At 40.7% G+C, this 12,399-nt stretch overlaps 1 pseudogene; it reads left to right on the top strand.

Annotated features, from left to right (window-relative positions):
• The first annotated feature begins 1,540 nt into the window (after positions 1 to 1,540).
• On the top strand, positions 1,541 to 2,547 carry LOC119350002 (annotated as a pseudogene).
• Positions 2,548 to 12,399: the final 9,852 nt, after the last annotated feature.

Raw genomic sequence — 12,399 nt, 5'->3', positions numbered from 1 at the left:
GGTGATGATGCTGTGGGGGACGCCATAATGGTGTACTATCCCAGATATGAAGTCTATCACAGGTCCGGATTCGGCCGTTTTAACTGGCTTGGCCTCTATCCATTTGGTGAATTTGTCCACCATGACCAATAGGTACTTTTGCTTGTGGGTTCCCCCTTTAAGGGGTCCAACCATGTCAAGCCCCCAGACCGTGAACGGCCATGCCCATGGTAGGTATACATGCCCGGTTTGAATGACTTTCGACACCGTTTGCACGTTACAATACTGTGACCATTTATCTCTCCTTTTTAACCAAAACCACTTGGCATGGTGCCATGTATTGGTCATGTTAGGCCATGAAAAAAAAATGAGGCCATTTCACATATGTCGGTAAACGACGTGCCCACAGACCTGCCCTTCTGACCTACCTAGACATGGTCTTTTGAACATGATTTTTTTTGGACCTCTAGGAATTGCCAACAAGGGGCATTGTCTTCATGATGAATTTACGTGTGCGAGCGATCATATAGAAAAAACCAGGACGACCCCCTATGCCGCTTAGGTCGTTCTAAAATAAAATAAAATTAATTTAACAAAACATATTTAATATAAAATAAAATGTACATAAATTAAGTTTAATTTTGGGAGTAATAAACCATCGATGACCTCCTATGCCGTTTCGGTCGTTCTAGAACAAAAAAATCAAAATGAATTTAATAAAAATATTAATTTATAAAATAAAATGTTCATAATATTTTTTGAATTTTGGGAGTAAAAACACCACCCGTGCCCACCTATGTTGCTTTGGCCTTGTGAAATTCTAGACCATTTTCAAATTTCTGAACAATTTTTAAATTTTGCCAATAATTTTTAAAATCATTGACATATTTTCAAATTCATGAACATTATTTGAACTTCAAAAATTATTTGGAAATCCCAAAATAATTCGAATATGGGATTTCTCAACATTTATCGAAGTTAATAAAATAAATTTTAAATACAAAAAACTAAAAAAAATAAGGAAATAAAAACAGGGGCCGATGCTAGTTCGATCGTTGAGCACCGCATGGTGACCGGAATATGATGTCCCTGGCAGCCGCCGCTTGCTTTTTGTTTTTTCGAAAAATGGCAGCTAGTGCTAAGCTACCAAGCCTAATTTGTGTTGATAGGCCCACAACCCATGTCCGCCGACAACAGATGTGGGGTGAGGAGGCGCATATGGTTTGTGTGGTCTCTGAGGCAACGTGGGAGGATTTGACTTGATTGGATTGGTTGGTGAGATTTCGCCACTCCTCCGGATTTCACTCTTCTGGTTTCAGTTGAATCACACTCCTCCGTCTATGAGGTGATGATAATATTCCAATGTGTGTGTGCACTACAGTTCTTCATGATTGATAATTTCATTTCTTAATCGATATGCTCATCAATTGAAATGTTGTTCATTGGCTGCCGAGTTTTTTTATTTGTGTTTGTTGTGATGGCAGGCGCTAGTGAATGATCGTCTCAGATCTTGGAACTTTTTACTGCATCCACTACAGAAAACAATGCGGCGAGAAGAACAATGGAGAAATTTCTCGTGAATGCGTCCACGGGAGCCATGGGCTCCATCCTGAAAAAGTTGGGGAGCATCCTGAGCGACGAATACAAGTTTCTCAGTGGTGTCCGCGACAACATCAAGTTCCTCAAGGATGAGCTCGAGGCCATGCAAGCATTCCTCATCGAGATGGTAGACGTGGAGAAACCTGACAAGCAAGCAACCTTCGTGTAGATGTTGTGCGAGAGATGTCCTATGAGATCGAGGACAACATCGACAAGTTCATGGCTCTCATAGAACGTGGGCCCAGTTCTGTGTCCGATGGCTTCGGGAAGCTCTTTAACAAAACCATGAAAAAGATAAAAGATATCAAGACCCGCCATAAGATCGCCAAGGACATCAAAGACATCAAGAGTCAAGTGAAAGAGATCAGTGCGAGATATTCAAGGTAAGCATCGATGCTTCTGCCACGCTCATGCTTACAGATTTTTTACTAAAGCCATATGTAATTTAACACTGTATGTTTTACTATTTTTATTATGTATATATCCAGCCATAAAGTCTAATCACTTATCTAGCCCTCTTGTCTATCTAATTTCCAACCTAAAAAATGAAATTACAAGATCGATGAGTCCCCTAGACCTAGAAACAAAAAGGTTCACCCGCAACTTTGCGCGGTCTACAAAGATGCATCGGAGCTTGTTGGCATCGATGGTCCGAGAGAAGAACTTGTGACCTGGTTGAGCCAGGAGAAGGGTGCATCGGCACACCAGTTGAAAGTTGTCTCCATTGTTGGATATGGGGGACTAGGAAAAACGACTCTTGCCAAACAAGTCTATGACAAGCTTGGGCCAAACTATGAATGTTAGGCTTTTGTGTCAATTTCATGAAGTCCTAATATGGTGAAGATCCTCAGTTCTATATTATCTCAACTCCGCAATCAGAATTAGGCTTGTGCAGGAGATGAACAACACATCATTGACCAAATCAGAAACTTCCTCGGTGATAAAAGGTTGCTATGCTCTAGTACCTAATTTTAAATTGCACAAATCTTCGTTACATTATCTTGAGTACTGGCCTCATGGTTAATTTTTCTGAAAATTATCAAATATACATACTTTGTTGTTTAACTCTTAACTTCAAACAGTAATGTTTCCTTTTGCAACATCTTTGGATTATTTAGGCTGGCACACAATGTCAACATATTTATGCCGAAGTGATCTGCCACTTTTTTTCCCATAGACAATTTTTTTGCGCAAACCCTATTAGGAACCCAGCATAGCCCATGAAATATTGGTGAACCAAGCATGGCTGTGTAAACTACAGTTGATACCTTGTCTTGAAAAACTCAAACGCTTGAAGAGTGGATTTTCCCTTGTTCCCCAAAAGGAGAGCACTTTGTTGACTTGTTCTGCTATTTTAAATTTTGGCAAACTATGTGTTTTATGAGCATTATCCATTTGGGGGTAAATGTTTTCTAGGCTGTTCCACTAATAGTCAAAGCAAGCCATTACTTGAGTTGTTCATAACATTTTTTAATTGTTTATGTAACTTTTTCATTTATTTCATTATTGTACTAAAATAGTATAAATGACAGATCTTTTAAATAACCTGTGAATATTATTAGTACAAAAATCTAATGTGCATATACAAAGTAATCATTTGATTTGACTAAGTGATCTAATCAGTACAGCTCACAAATTATTATTTTTTACCTTATTGCACATGTATGTTTTTCTACATATATCCTTGACATACATAATACTATCACAATTTTTTGAAACTCATACAAATGATTTTCCCATAAGGTAATGTATATCATGGTACTGTGATTCGAAAATTATGGTTAGTCTATGGTTTCTTTAGCAAAAGGTCAGCATGTACCTTGAAGTAACTGCGTGGTCTAAATAGTTGAAGGACCTGAACATCCAAGTGGAATTGGATTTTCCACTTAATTACTAAGATGTTTCATATTAAACATTGTTTGATGCTATTATAGCACAACAGACTATTTTATGTATTTTTTCGTAAAACTATGTTGCAGGCACCTTATCGTAATTGATGATGTATGGGATGTACAAACATGGAAAACACTGGATTGTGCATTAGTCAGGAACGGTTGTGGTATGTAATAATTACCACAACACACATACACAATGTACCTCAATCATGTTGCTCATCTGATGTGGACCTTGTCCAAGAAATTCAACCACTTGGTATTGGTGACTCAAAGAAGTTATTTTTCAAGCGAATGTTTGGCTGTGAGGAGAAGTGCCCTGATAACTTGAAAGAAGCCTCAGAAGATATCTTGAAGAAATGTGGTGGTTTGCCGTTGGCTATCAGTGCCATATCTAGCTTGTTGGCTACTGAGAAAACTCTAGAAGAGTGGGGTCGAATTCAAAGTTCTATTGGCTTTGCACAAGAAACAAATTCGGATATTGATGCCATGAATTACATATTATCTTTGAGCTACTTTGACTTTGCCCTCTATGTACGAAGTTGCCTATTGTACTTGACTATGTTTCTTGAAGATCATGGGATTGAAAGAGATCGTTTCGTATACACATTTTTGGAGCTTGTAAGTGTGATTGCCATACTTGTAGAGCTTGTAACTCACTACAGGAATCAGGTAATTTTCCGTCTGTGGATTACAGACGGCAAAGGCCTAAATATAGAGGGCAAACATTTTGCCGTCAGGAAGCAGACGGCAAAGATAAGTCGGCAAAGAATACTTTGCCGTCAGCATTTCATCAGAAGACGGCAAAGATTTTGCCGTCAGCCAACTACAGATTTGCCGTTTGTTGCAAAAATAATAGACGGCAAAACCTTGGTCTTTGCCGTCAGTCAAAACTTGTTCTTTGTTGTCATCTAGACTAAAGTACAGACGGCAAAGATTGTTTTTCATTTAAAAAAAGTGACGTCAGGGCAGAGCATCTCGCCGAACACATGAACGACAAACCAAGACAGCAGGTTCCAGCTCACGTATATTTTGGATTCGACACGGCTTTCATTCATCGTAGGTGGAGTTACACAGAAGATGAAGGAAATATTCCCTAGAGGCAATAATAAAGTTATTATTTATTTCCTTATATCATGATAAATGTTTATTATTCATGCTAGAATTGTATTAACCGGAAACATAATACATGTGTGAATACATAGACAAACATAGTGTCACTAGTATGCCTCTACTTGACGAGCTCGTTTATCAAAGATGGTTATGTTTCCTAGCCATGGACAAAAGAGTTGTCATTTGATTAACGGGATCACATCATTAGGAGAATGATGTGATTGACATGACCCATTCCGTTAGCCTAGCACTTGATCGTTTAGTATGTTGCTATTGCTTTCTTCATAACTTATACATGTTCCTGTAACTATGAGATTATGCAACTCTCGTTTACCGGAGGAACACTTTGGGTGCTACCAAACATCACAACGTAACTGGGTGATTATAAAGGAGTACTACAGGTGTCTCCAAAGGTACATGTTGGGTTGGCGTATTTCGAGATTAGGTTTTGTCACTCCGATTGTCGGAGAGGTATCTCTGGGCCCTCTCGGTAATGCACATCACTATAAGCCTTGCAAGCAATGTAGCTAATGAGTTAGTTACGGAATGATGCATTACGTAACGAGTAAAGAGACTTGCCGGTAACGAGATTGAACTAGGTATTGGATACCGACGATCGAATCTCGGGCAAGTAACATACCGATGACAAAGGGAACAACGTATGTTGTTATGCGGTTTGACCGATAAAGATCTTCGTAGAATATGTAGGAGCCAATATGAGCATCCAGGTTCCGCTATTGGTTATTGACCGAGAATAGTTCTAGGTCATGTCTACATAGTTCTCGAACCCGTAGGGTCCGCACGCTTAAGGTTTCGATGATAGTTATATTATGAGTTTATGAGTTTTGATGTACCGAAGGAGTTCGGTGTCCCAGATGAGATCGGGGACATGACGAGGAATCTCGAAATGGTCGAGACATAAAGATCGATATATTGGATGACTATATTCGGACATCGAAAGGGTTCCGATGGGTACCGGGGAGTTACGGGAATACGAGGAAGAAGCAATGGGCCTCATGGGCCAAGTGGTGGAAGAGAGGAGGCAGGGCGCGCGGCCCCCCTAGCCCAAACTGAATTGGACTAGGGGGCCGGCCCCCCTTTCCTACTCTTCCTCCCTCTCCTTCCTTCTCCTTCTCCTTCCCTTCCTTCCCCTCTCCTAGTTGTACTAGGAAAGGAGGGAGTCCTACTCCCGGTGGGAGTAGGACTCCTCCCTGGCGCGCCCTCCCTTGGCCGGCCGCCTCCTCCCCCTTGCTCCTTTATATACGGGGGCAGGGGGGCACCCCATGACACACAAGTTGATCTACGGATCGTTCCTTAGCCGTGTGCGGTGCCCCCCTCCACCATATTCCACCTCGGTCATATCGTCGCAGAGTTTAGGCGAAGCCCTGCGCCGGTAGAACATCATCATCGTCACCACGCCGTCGTGCTGACGGAACTCATCCCCGAAGCTTTGCTGGATCGGAGCCTGGGGATCGTCATCGAGCTGAACGTGTGCTGAACTCGGAGGTGCCGTACGTTCAGTGCTTGGATCGGTCGGATCGTGAAGACGTATGACTACATCAACCGCATTGTGCTAACGCTTCCGCTTACGGTCTACGAGGGTACGTAGACAACACTCTCCCCTCTCGTTGCTATGCATCACCATGATCTTGCGTGTGCGTGGGAATTTTTTTGAAATTACTACGTTCCCCAACAGTGGCATCCGAGCCTAGGTTTTATGCGTTGATGTTATATGCACGAGTAGAACACAAGTGAGTTGTGGGCGATACAAGTCATACTGCTTACCAGCATGTCATTCTTTGGTTCAGCGGTATTGTTGGATGAAGCGGCCCGGACCGACATTACGCGTACGCTTACGCGAGACTGGTTTTACCGCCGTGCTTTGCACACGGGTGACTAGCGGGTGTCTGTTTCTCCAACTTTAGTTGAACCGAGTGTGGCTACGCCCGGTCCTTACGAAGGTTAAAACAGCACCAACTTGACGAACTATCATTGTGGTTTTTGATGCGTAGGTAAGAACGGTTCTTGCTCAGCCCGTAGCAGCCACATAAAACTTGCAACAACAAAGTAGAGGACGTCTAACTTGTTTTTGCAGGGCATGTTGTGATGTGATATGGTCAAGACGTGATGAGATATAAGTTGTTGTATGAGATGATCATGTTTTGTTGAAGTTATCGGAAACTGGCAGAAGCCCTATGGTTGTCTCTTTGTTGCATAAAGATGCAAGTGCCAAATATTTGCTTTACATTATTGCTATGCGACAGCAATAGTTGCAAGAGCAATAGTTGGCGAGACGACCATGTGACGACACATTGATATAGATCAAGATGATGAAGATCATGGTGTCGTGCCGGTGACGATAGAGATCATGACAGTACTTTGGAGATGGAGATCAAAGGCGCAAGATGATCATGGCCATATCATGTCACATATTTTGATTGCATATGATGTTTATCTATTATACATCTTATTCTTGCTTTGATTGACGGTAGCATTTTAAGATGATCTCTCACTAATTATCAAGAAGTGTTCTCCCTGAGTATGCACCGATGCCAAAGTTCGTCGTGCCCAGACACCACGTGATGATCGGGTGTGATAAGCTCTACGTCCATCTACAACGGGTGCAAGCCAGTTTTGCACACGCGGAATACTCAGGTTAAACTTGACGAGCCTAGCATATGCAGATATGGCCTCGGAGCACGGAGACCGAAAGGTCGAGCGTGGATCATATAGTAGATATGATCAACATAGTGATGTTCACCATTGAAAACTACTCCATCTCACGTGATGATCGATTATGGTTTAGTTGATTTGGATCACGTGATCACTTAGATGACTAGAGAGATGTCTGTCTAAGTGGGAGTTCTTAAGTAATATGATTAATTGAACTTAAATTTATCATGAACTTAGTCCAGGTAGTATTTTGCAAATTATGTTGTAGATCAATAGTTTGCGTTGTTGCTTTCATATGTTTATTTTGATATGTTCCTAGAGAAAATTGTGTTGAAAGATGTTAGTAGCAATGATGCGGATTGGACTCGTGATATTAGGTTTATCCTTATTGCTGCACAGAAGAATTATGTCCTTAATGCACCGCTAGGTGACAGACCTATTGCAGGAGCAGATGCAGACGTTATGAACGTTTGGCTAGCTCAATATGATGACTACTTGATAGTTTAGTGCACCATGTTTAACGGCTTAGAATCGGGACTTCAAAGACGTTTTGAACGTCATGGACCATATGAGATGTTCCAGGAGTTGAATTTAATATTTTAAGAAAATACCCGAGTTGAGAGATATGAAGTCTCCAACAAGTTCTATAGCTAAAAGATGGAGGAGAATCGCTCAACTAGTGAGCATGTGCTCAGATTGTCTGGGTACTTCAATCGCTCGAATCAAGTGGGAGTTAATCTTCCAGATAAGATAGTGATTGACAGAGTTCTCTAGTCACCATCACCAAGTTAGTAGAACTTTGTGATGAACTATAGTATGCAAGGGATGACGAAAACGATTCCCGAGCTCTTCGTGATGTTGAAATCGAAGAAGGTAGAAATCAAGAAAGAGCATCAAGTGTTGATGGTTGACAAGATCACTAGTTTCAAGAAAAGGGCAAAGGGAAAGAAAGGGGAACTTCAAGTAGAATGACAAGCAAGTTGTCACTTCCACGAAGAAGCCCAAAGTTGGACCAAAGCCTAAAACTGAGTGCTTACACTGCAAAGGAAATGGTCACTGGAAGCAGAAATGCCTTGAATATTTGGTGGATAAGAAGGATGGCAAAGTGAACAAGAGTATATTTGATATACATGTTATTGATGTGTACCTGACTAGAGCTCGTAGTAGCACCTGGGTATTTGATACTGGTTCTGTTGCTAATATTTGCAACTCGAAACGGGGAATATGGAATAAGCGAGCACTGGCCAAGGACGAGGTGACGATGCGCATGGGAAACGGTTCCAAAGTCGATGTGATCGCGGTCGGCACGCTACCTCTACATGTACCTTTGCGATTAGTTTTAGACCTGAATAATTGTTATTTGGTGCCAGCGTTGAGCATGAACATTATATCTGGATCTTGTTTGATGCGAGACGGTTATTCATTTAAATCAGAGAATAATGGTTGTTCTATTTATATGAGTAATATCTTTTATGGTCATGCACCCTTGTAGAGTGGTCTATTTTTATTGAATCTCGATAGTAGTGATACACATATTCATAATGTTGAAGACAAAAGATGCAGAGTTGATAATCATAGTGCAACTTATTTGTGGCACTGCCATTTGGGTCATATCGGTGTAAAGCGCATGAAGAAACTCCATAAAGATGGATTTTTGGAATCACTTGGTTATGAATCATTTGATGCTTGCGAACCGTGCCTATTGGGCAAGATGACTAAAACTCCATTCTCCAGAACAATGGAACAAGCTACTGGCTTATTGGAAATAATACATACCGATGTATGCAATCCAATGAGTGTTGATGCTCGTGCCAAGTATCATTATTTTCTGACCTTCACAAGATGATTTGAGCAGATATGGGTATATCTACTTGATGAAACATAAGTCTGAAATAGTTGAAAGGTTCAAAGAATTTCAGAGTGAAGTGGAAAAATCATCGTAACAAGAAAATAAAGTTTCTGCGATCTGATCGCGGAGACGAATATTTGAGTTACGAGTTTGGTCTTCAATTAAAACAATGTGGAATAGTTTCACAGCTCACGCCACCTGGAACATCACAACGTTATGGTGTGTCCGAACGTTGTAACCGCACTTTATTCGGTATGGTGCGATCTATGATGTCTCTTACTGATTTACCACTATTGTTTTGGGGTTATGCATTAGAGACAGCTGCATTCACGTTAAAAGGGCACCATCTAAATCCGTTGAGACGACACCATATGAACTTTGGTTTAGCAAGAAACCCAAGTTGTCGTTTCTTAAAGTTTGGGGCTGCGATGCTTATGTGAAAAAGTTTCATCCTGATAAGCTCAAACCCAAATCGGAGAAGTGCGTCTTCATAGAATACCCAAAGGAAACTGTTGGGTACACCTTCTATCACAGATCCGAAGGCAAGATATTCGTTGCTAAAATCGGATCCTTTCTAGAGAAGGAGTTTCTCTCGAAAGAAGTGAGTGGGAGGAAAGTAGAACTTGATGAGATAACTGTATCTACTCCCTTATTGGAAAGTAGTTCATCAGAAGAACCGGTTCCTGTGACAACTACACCAATTAGTGAGGAAGCTAATGATATTGATCATGTAACTTCAGATCAAGTTTCTACTGAACCTCGTAGGTCTACCAGAGTAAGATCCGCACCAGAGTGGTACGGTAATCCTAGTCTGGAAGTCATGTTACTTGACCATGATGAACCTACGAACTATGAGGAAGCGATGATGAGCCCAGATTCCGCAAAATGGCTAGAGGCCATGAAATCTGAGATGGGATCCATGTATGAAAACAAAGTATGGACTTTGGTTGACTTGCCTGATCATCGGCAAGCCATTGAGAATAAATGGATCTTTAAGAAGAAGACTGACGCTGATGGTAATATAACTGTCTATAAAGCTCGACTTGTTGCGAAAGGTTTTCGACAAGTTCAAGGTGTTGACTACAATGAGATTTTCTCAACTATAGCGATGCTTAAGTCTGTCCGAATCATGTTAGCAATTGCCACATTTTACGAAATCTGGCAAATGGATGTCAAAACTGCATTCCTTAATGGTTTTCTTAACGAAGAGTTGTATATGATGCAACCAGAAGGTTTTGTCAATCCTAAAGGTGCTAACAAAATGTGCAAGCTCTAGCAATCCATCTATGGACTGGTGCAAGCATCTCGGAGTTGGAATATACACTTTGATAAGTTGATCAAAGCATATTGTTTTATACAGACTTGCGGTGAAGCCTGTATTTACAAGAAAGTGAGTGGGAGCACTACAACATTTCTGATAAGTATATGTGAATGACATATTGTTGATTGGAAATAATGTAGAATTATTATGCAAAGCATAAAGGAGTGTTTGAAAGGAATTCTTTAAAATAAAGACCTCAGTAAAGCTACTTACATATTGAGCATCAAGATCTATTGAGATAGATCAAGACGCTTGATAAGATTTTCAATGAGTACGTACCTTCACAAGATTTTGAAGTAGTTCAAAATGGAACAATCAAAGAAGGAGTTCTTGCATGTGTTGCAAGGTGTGAAATTGAGTAAGACTCAAGACCCGACCATGGCAGAAAATAGAAAGAGAATGAAAAGTCATTCCCTATGCCTCAGTCATAGGTTCTATAAAGTATGCTATGCTACGAACCAGACATATTGTATACCTTGCTCTGAGTTTGGCAAAGGAATACAATTTTGATCTAATCACTGGACAGCGGTCAAGAATATCCTTAGTAAGGACTAAGGAGATGTTTCTCGATTATGGAGGTGATAAAAGAGTTCGTTGTAAAAGTTACATCGGTGCAAACTTTTACACTGATCCAGATGACTCTAAGTCTCAATCTGGATACATATTGAAAGTGGGAGCAATTAACTAGAGTAGCTCCGTGCAGAGCATTGTGGACATAGAATATTTGCAAAATACATACGGCTCTGAATGTGACAGACCCGTTGACTAAGCTTCTCTCACGAGCAAAACATGATCACACCTTAGTACTCTTTGGGTGTTAATCACATAGCGATGTGAACTAGATTATTGACTCTAGTAAACCCTTTGGGTGTTAGTCACATGACGGTGTGAACTATGGATGTTAATCATATACAGATATGAATATTGGTGTTAAATCATATGGCGATGTGAACTAGATTATTGACTCTAGTGAGAGTGGGAGACTGAAGGAAATATGCCCTAGAGGCAATAATAAAGTTATTATTTATTTCCTTATATCATGATAAATGTTTATTATTCATGCTAGAATTGTATTAACCGGAAACATAATACATGTGTGAATACATAGACAAACATAGTGTCACTAGTATGCCTCTACTTGACTAGCTCGTTTATCAAAGATGGTTATGTTTCCTAGCCATGGACAAAAGAGTTGTCATTTGATTAACGAGATCACATCATTAGGAGAATGATGTGATTGACATGACCCATTCCGTTAGCCTAGCACTTGATCGTTTAGTATGTTGCTATTGCTTTCTTCATAACTTATACATGTTCCTGTAACTATGAGATTATGCAACTCCCGTTTACCGGAGGAACACTTTGGGTGCTACCAAACGTCACAACATAACTGGGTGATTATAAAGGAGTACTACAGGTGTCTCCAAAGGTACATGTTGGGTTGGCGTATTTCGAGATTAGGTTTTGTCACTCCGATTGTCGGAGAGGTATCTCTGGGCCCTCTCGGTAATGCACATCACTATAAGCCTTGCAAGCAATGTAGCTAATGAGTTAGTTACGGAATGATGCATTATGTAATGAGTAAAGAGACTTGCCGGTAACGAGATTGAACTAGGTATTGGATACCGACGATCGAATCTCGGGCAAATAACATACCGATGACAAAGGGAACAACGTATGTTGTTATGCGGTTTGACCGATAAAGATCTTCGTAGAATATGTAGGAGCCAATATGAGCATCCAGGTTCCGCTATTGGTTATTGACCGAGAATAGTTCTAGGCCATGTCTACATAGTTCTCGAACCCGTAGGGTCCGCACGCTTAAGGTTTCGATGACAGTTATATTATGAGTTTATGAGTTTTGATGTACCGAAGGAGTTCGGTGTCCCGGATGAGATCGGGGACATGACGAGGAGTCTCGAAATGGTCGAGACGTAAAGATCGATATATTGGACGACTATATTCGGACATCG

This window comes from Triticum dicoccoides, chromosome 1B (genome assembly GCF_002162155.2).
Source record: "Triticum dicoccoides isolate Atlit2015 ecotype Zavitan chromosome 1B, WEW_v2.0, whole genome shotgun sequence".
Lineage (NCBI taxonomy): Eukaryota > Viridiplantae > Streptophyta > Magnoliopsida > Poales > Poaceae > Triticum > Triticum dicoccoides.
This window is presented reverse-complemented; position numbering and strand designations above follow the sequence as displayed.